This window comes from Octodon degus, unplaced genomic scaffold (genome assembly GCF_000260255.1).
Source record: "Octodon degus isolate 3935 unplaced genomic scaffold, OctDeg1.0 scaffold00002, whole genome shotgun sequence".
NCBI lineage: Eukaryota > Metazoa > Chordata > Mammalia > Rodentia > Octodontidae > Octodon > Octodon degus.
Window position 1 is genome coordinate 35,564,278 of NW_004524578.1, and position 6,543 is coordinate 35,570,820.

Consider the following 6,543-nt stretch of genomic DNA (forward strand, 5'->3'; position numbering starts at 1 on the left):
TCAGTGCTGGCATGGGATTCCTCTGCTGGGTTCTGTTCCAAAGCTTTGTGAGAGTACACTTGTGTCCTCATTGTCAAGCATCACAGGGACACGGCTGCCTACAAGAAGCTTAACCTGGTTGTGCTGCCCCTCTTCAATGCACTAGAACATGAGGCAATTTTGGGGGACTGGGTCAGAACAGATGTTAGCACAACTGGAACTGAATTTATAAAATGCCTGGTGAAGGAATGCTTGGCTCTATAAGTCAAAGCAGCCCTTCCTAAGGGATAATTTGTATTTAAAAGATGAACGTTTCTTGAAGCTGGTCAGTTCTGGAAACCGGAAGGCACTGAAACTCTTGAATTTGTGAGATGAAAAAGTTATTGATTGGTTATTGATCAGCTGTAGCTTTAAATGTGTTACTCATGAAACGTAACACAAAATCAAATCCTAAGCACACAAACAGTAAGAATAACTCCAGGGTAAATGCCTCACTACATGTGATTACCCCTTCTTTCAGTAAAATATCCTGGAGCTGAGAATGAAGCTCAGAAGAAGAGCTCCTGCCTTGCTGCGTTAATCTCCAACACCAAAATATTGAAATAAATGAATAAATGAGATGCTGGGTGGGACCTACAAAGCTGATAACCTACAGTTTTAAAAGCACTAACCTAGCAGATTGTCCCACTGTATGTTCTGAATGAAGGTCTGCAATGTGCGGTGCTTCACCAGAGTTAGAGTAGCCAGGCAGGGGGACACCTGCTGGGATTGGCTGTGGACTGAGGTCATGACTTTCCCTTGATTAAGTTATTGTCCTCTGAACCCTAACATTCTCGGATATGAAGTGGATAGAATAATCCCTGTCCAGGGGGCTGTCAGGAGACGCCTGACTTGTGACAGGCTCTCAAAATATGCGTATACTTCCCTTTCCTGTTTCTATATTGTATGTGCTAGGAGAACCTTCTAGTTCAAATAAATGAGGACATTTCTGATGTGGAAGAGGGACTAAGCCCTCAAACCAGTGGCTGAAAACCCTGAAACACAGAGGAATCCTGCTTTTAGTTTGGTGTTCTGGTGCTCACAGGCAGAGCTGCCGGACCACTCGCCTTGCAGAGTGGGAGAGAGGAAGACAGTGTGTAACGTGGCTTCTCTGTGATGCCCTGTCTGACCTGCTTTGTACTCATCACGTGGATGTCCTTACTCATTTAATTGTGTTCCCTCACGGGATCTCTGCTGGGATGGTACACAGCACGTAGCCATCAGTGAATTAAGGCAACATTATGAAGGAGACTGGGACTGGCGGGTCACATGTCCCACCTGAAGCATCAAGCCCTAGGATCTGGGAGGTGAGGGAAGAGCTGCCAGGACTGACTCAACTTTCAAGGTAATAAATACCACTCACTAGGGAACTGAAACAGAGTTTATGTAAGCTGCTTTTCGGTCTGTGCGTCTCATCTTTCTCCAAGGAAGGGGGCAGGCTTCTTGCACTCCAGCTCTTCGGAGTCCTGAGCATCTTCTCCACAGCGCGGTGGGCATTGCCTTATGCGTAATCCTTGGACCCGACTTATGATAATAATGCCTGCTGTTTTGCGACTGCCTGCTCTGTGCATGGTAAGTATTAGGATCATGTCCGTCTTACCCATCGGAGGGCTGGAGAAGGTGTAACGCTCCCTCATGTTGCGGTGCGCACTCAGTGAACAATGCAGCACGTAAACGCCCTCCCTGAGACTACAGCTGCTCCGTGGGTCACAGCACTCCTAGCCTCCCTTCTCTGCCTGGACACACACAGCTGCTAACTTAGTGCCCAGGACGCTTGCAGCATTCAAATAAGCCATATTCATCGTGACCTGCTTGGTAGACTCGACTCTGGTCCGATTCCATGTAGACAAGTAGGAGTCTGAGTCCAGGGTGGAAATGAGTGTTCCAGGGTGGAAATGAGTGTTCCAGAACCGTGGCCTGGCCTGGGAGTGGATGGTGCTTTAGGCAAAGCAGAAATAGAAAGCCAGTAAGTGGTCTGAATCTTGGTCTGAGGACTAGGCAGTCGGGAAGAGAGAAATGCAGCCGGCGGACTCAAGAGAGGGAAGAGAAATCAGGAGCAGAGAAATACCATGTGTCTCACGAACAGAGCCCCGGCCTCTACAAAGGACCCCTGAAGATTTCTGCTGTGGATGGGAAGGAGCAGGTGAGGCTGCCCCTTGGGGCTCCAACGACTGGCCTGCAGAGCGACCCTCTTTAGGCCCACTTCAGTCCATATGATGCAGATGGAAATATTTGGGCAGCCTGATGACACTTCAGAGCTGGGAAGCGCAATGGAGGGGGTTTGCTGCCCTCTTGCGGCCAGATCTTTTCCTTTCTAGACACAGTCACAGGAGACAAACTGAAAACTTAGGTACTGTTGACACCAGTGGTAACAATACTAAGACATGATAGTGTAAAAAAAAAAAAAAAAAAAAGCTTTTCCTGCCAGCTAAGCAGAAGTGACAGGACAATTGAGGGGCCAGTGTAGCTGTGCTGGTGCACTGATTTTCAGCCCTGGGGGCACTGTGTTTATTGAATACACGTATGTACTGGGCATGGGCTAAGTGTGACCTGATTGTGTTCCCACTAGTGTCTTTGATTCTACTACTGTTTCCATAGGTAGGCAATACTAGGTTTACAGGAGCGAAGTTACTGTCCCAGGATGTACAGTGCCTAAGGGGAGGGGTCTGATTTGCAGCAGGAAGCTCTGCCTATGAAGCCAGGGCACAGGTTTAACTGTCTGGGGTGACACCTGGGGTGACCCAGGTATCAGCCGCTCAATCTGCAAAGTCTGAATCTGAGGCAAATATGGAAGGCTTCTCTGTGCTGCTTCAATCTGTTCTTTGATTTTCCTTTTCCTGTCTGAGTGGGAATCAAAGAGGAGATGTTATTGCCGTCCTGCTTGCTCTCTGCTTTCCATATGGCAGGAAGTGGGTGGTAAATGGTGACCTCTTTCCTAGGCCAAGGATTTCCTTGATCTTCAGGGAAGAGATTTGAAAAGACTTCCATTAATTTTACCTTAAGCCTTTTCTCTTTTTGTAATAAGGCTCTTTTGTGATGAAAGGACCAAGCTCCATTGAGGCTTGATCCTGCAGGGTCTACAAGACCCTGTCCCTTCCTGATCCTTGACTGTCTGAACCCCACACTGCCTCCTCTTCTTCCCCAGTGGGAACTCTTGTCTTTTCTCTATGGGACCTCAAGAGTGCATTTAAGAGGTTCAGGGTGACCTGGCAGCATGGCCCGGAGTGGATTGCACTCTTAGAGGAAGAAGTGGAGGAAATTATGGGGGGAAAATAAGGCCAGGCATAAAAGGCAGAAAGAGTTTGAATTTATAAATGAATTTTATCTCCAAGGGAGAAACAGGAGGAGGAAAACCAGTCTTTCAAAAGTCTGTCATATGAAAAAGAACCTGAATGAATATCTCCCCATTACCGGGTCTCATTTTTCTATAATGACATAATATTTGGGAAAGGAGGTGTGATATGATTTTCTCTTTTGCTTGTCAGAACATACTTTCTACTAAGTTAGTCAATGCCACTAGTTTGTCTGAAGAAGTTAGGATAATTACAGCAGAAGGACAATGACAGTGTTGGAGTTCTGATTCTCAAACTCTGTGTGTGTGTGTGTGTGTGTGTATGTGTTGTATACCTGGGATGGAAAAGAGAGCTTCATATATGTTAGACAAGTATTCTACCAGTGGGGTATGCCCCTGGCCCTCAAAATAGGATCCCATTTTCAGGCAATAAGTTTGAGCAGGCTGGGTATTGTGAAGAAAGAAGATTTTCTAAATTCTTTAATCTCCTCCTTATTTATCAAAAGCCAGGCCTAGTGAGCCAGACTACAAGGTTTTCACTGGAAGATTCAGATAGGAAGAGGAGTGGACTATAGAAAAATAGAAAATTTAATCCTTCCAGTGTAGGGGCAGCTGGGAAAAGAAGGGAGGCTGTGAGGGAAGTTTCTGGTCCTAGAGGATGAGTATGAGAGAAGCTGAGAGCCCTGTGGTCAGAAGGACGCTGGCTCCACTCTGTGACAGTGCTGAGTGCCCTGTGCCAGAACAGGAGAGGCTTTCATATCTGAGCTTTCGCTCTCCTATCAGGTGAGGGTGTCAGCTTGAAAGCCAGCCTGTCTGACAGGACCCTTGTCGGGTGGGCTGGGAGAGAAAGGAGAGGGAGCAGAAGGACCAGGGCATTGTACTGAAAGGTGCCAAGTGCTTAGATAAAAAGTGGCTGTGTCACCCACAGGAGGCTACTTGAATGGGGAAAGATGGGGTGTCAGCCGGGAACAAAACACCTGGGAGGGGATCCTTTATAAAGAACAGAAATTTATTTTCTCACACTCAAGGCACCAGCAGGTCCAGTTATCTGATGAGGGCCAAATCCTCCAAAAGAGAGAAAGGCTCTGTCCTCGACAGCAGAAGGCCAGAGGGCATGGTGCCTAATACTGCCTGGAGTCTCTCATGGAAGAGCCTTCGTGCCACTCATGAAGGAGGAGCCCTCCTTACCTGAGCACTCCTGAAGGCCCACCACTGGAATCCACCACATCCACCTCTTACATCCATCACGTTGTTGACTCCTGAGTTTTCAAAGAGACACATTCAAACCAAAATAAAGGATTGCTTAGCTCTCAAACCTCCAGCATCATTGTGTCATGTCTAGAACTCTGTCCTCTTCCTCCAACCATGCCAACCTCCTCTTCATATCTATGTACAAAGCAGCCTGTCCTGCACACTTGGGTCTTGGACAGGCTTTTTCTTCCCTCTGAATCCACAGGCTTGAGGTCTGCCTTCTCCAGGTGTCTCCTCCTGAAGTACCTCCTCAGAAAGCCTTCTTTGAACTCTCATTACATAGTGCCCCTGTTCCTCACCAGTTCTTAGCCAGCTTTATTGTTCTTCATAACAATGATAACACTGGACCCATGCATAACAATGTGCCACACCTGGGAGATTCAAACCAATACATATTGACTCCCCAAAGTTCTGGAGGCCAAAAACCCCAGGTTAGAGTCCTGGTGAGACTGCTTTCTCCGGGGCTCTATTTCTGGCTGTCTTCTCATTGTGGCCTTCACTTGGTGCAGTTCATGAAGAACCTCCTCCCCCATAAAGCCAAGAACCCAACTGGATTAAGATCCTACCATTAGGACTTCACTTAGACTTAATCACTTCTAAACGTCATTCTCTGTCCAAATGCAGTCCCACGGAGGGCTAGGATTTGGACATATGAATGTCAGCAGTGGGACATCATGTAGTACACAGCATCTTATATTGTCCATGTACAGTATTAAAATATAGGTCATGAAGGGAGGGTTCTATTGACAATTGCCTACTACTGTCCCTGGGACATAGTAGATCCCACACATGTGCGTTAACCAAACTAGGGAAGGAACCTCATTTTCCCTCAGTATCCTGGTGACAGGGCTGCTGGATGTGGCCTTGCTCCTGCGTGGTCTGGCCTGAGTCACTGTAGGCTGTCAGGCCTTTGCCACAGGGTGGCAGCAGCAGCCCAGGCATGGAGTGCGGCCTCCTGCTCCAACAGAGCTTCAGCACCAGGTCCCCTGGGTTCCCACCAGCAGGCCCTCTTGTCCCCTTGGCCAGAGAAGACAGGCGGGAGGGGTCTGGGCAGACTGGGAGGTCGCTGGGACACAGAGGGACAGTTTTGTACTGGGGAGACTCTGGGAGAGGAAGCTGGGTGGTCTCCTCAGAGTGTCGAATTGTGCCTGTCACAAAACCTCCACGCAGTGAGGCTGCTGGGAGAGCCAGACTTGACAAAGGCCTGGGGGAGACTGGCAAGAGCAGCCTGGGCCCTTGGGGAGAGGCCTGGCAGGCTCGGAGGCCAGTTTCCAGGGTGACGGCCTGGGCCAGGAGCCCTCCCAGAAGACGCAGGACTGTGGTCTCCTTCCCAGCTCCTCCAGGCAGTGGGCTCCATCCAGCTCCACCCCCAGGCTCTTCTCCTTTCATTGAATCTTTTTTGTTCTAAACTACTAAAAATCCTCCTGAATGTCAGGAACCAGGCTGAGGATTTTATCTATATTATGTGCACACATATATAGTATATAATATTATATGTTGTCTTTAATTTTCTTTGCAGCACCATGGAAAAGATATGGTCATACCCCCTTCTGATAAAGAAGGGATAGCTTAAGCCGATCCCTTGTGAAGCTTAGTTAACTTTGACCTAACATCCCCTTCAACACAGGGGAACCCAATGTGAAAGGGTAGGGAGGTAGCATCCCCACCCATACAGATGGGGACACTGAGGTACAAAAAGATTACAGTACAAGGCCCTCCTGACAAATTGCTCAAGAATTCAGATCTAGGCTGGGTGAGGAAGCACATATCTGTTATCCCACACTCTGTGAGGCTGATGCAGGAGGACTGCGAGTGTGAGCCTCTCCCAGGCAACTTAGTGAGTTAGCAAGACCCTGTCTCCAAATAAAAAAGGGCCAGGGATGTAGCTTAGTGTGAACGCCCTGGGTTTAATCTCTAGTATGAAGGAGAGAGGGAGGGAGAGAGAGAGAGAGAGAGAGAGAGAGAGAGAGAGAGAGAGAGAG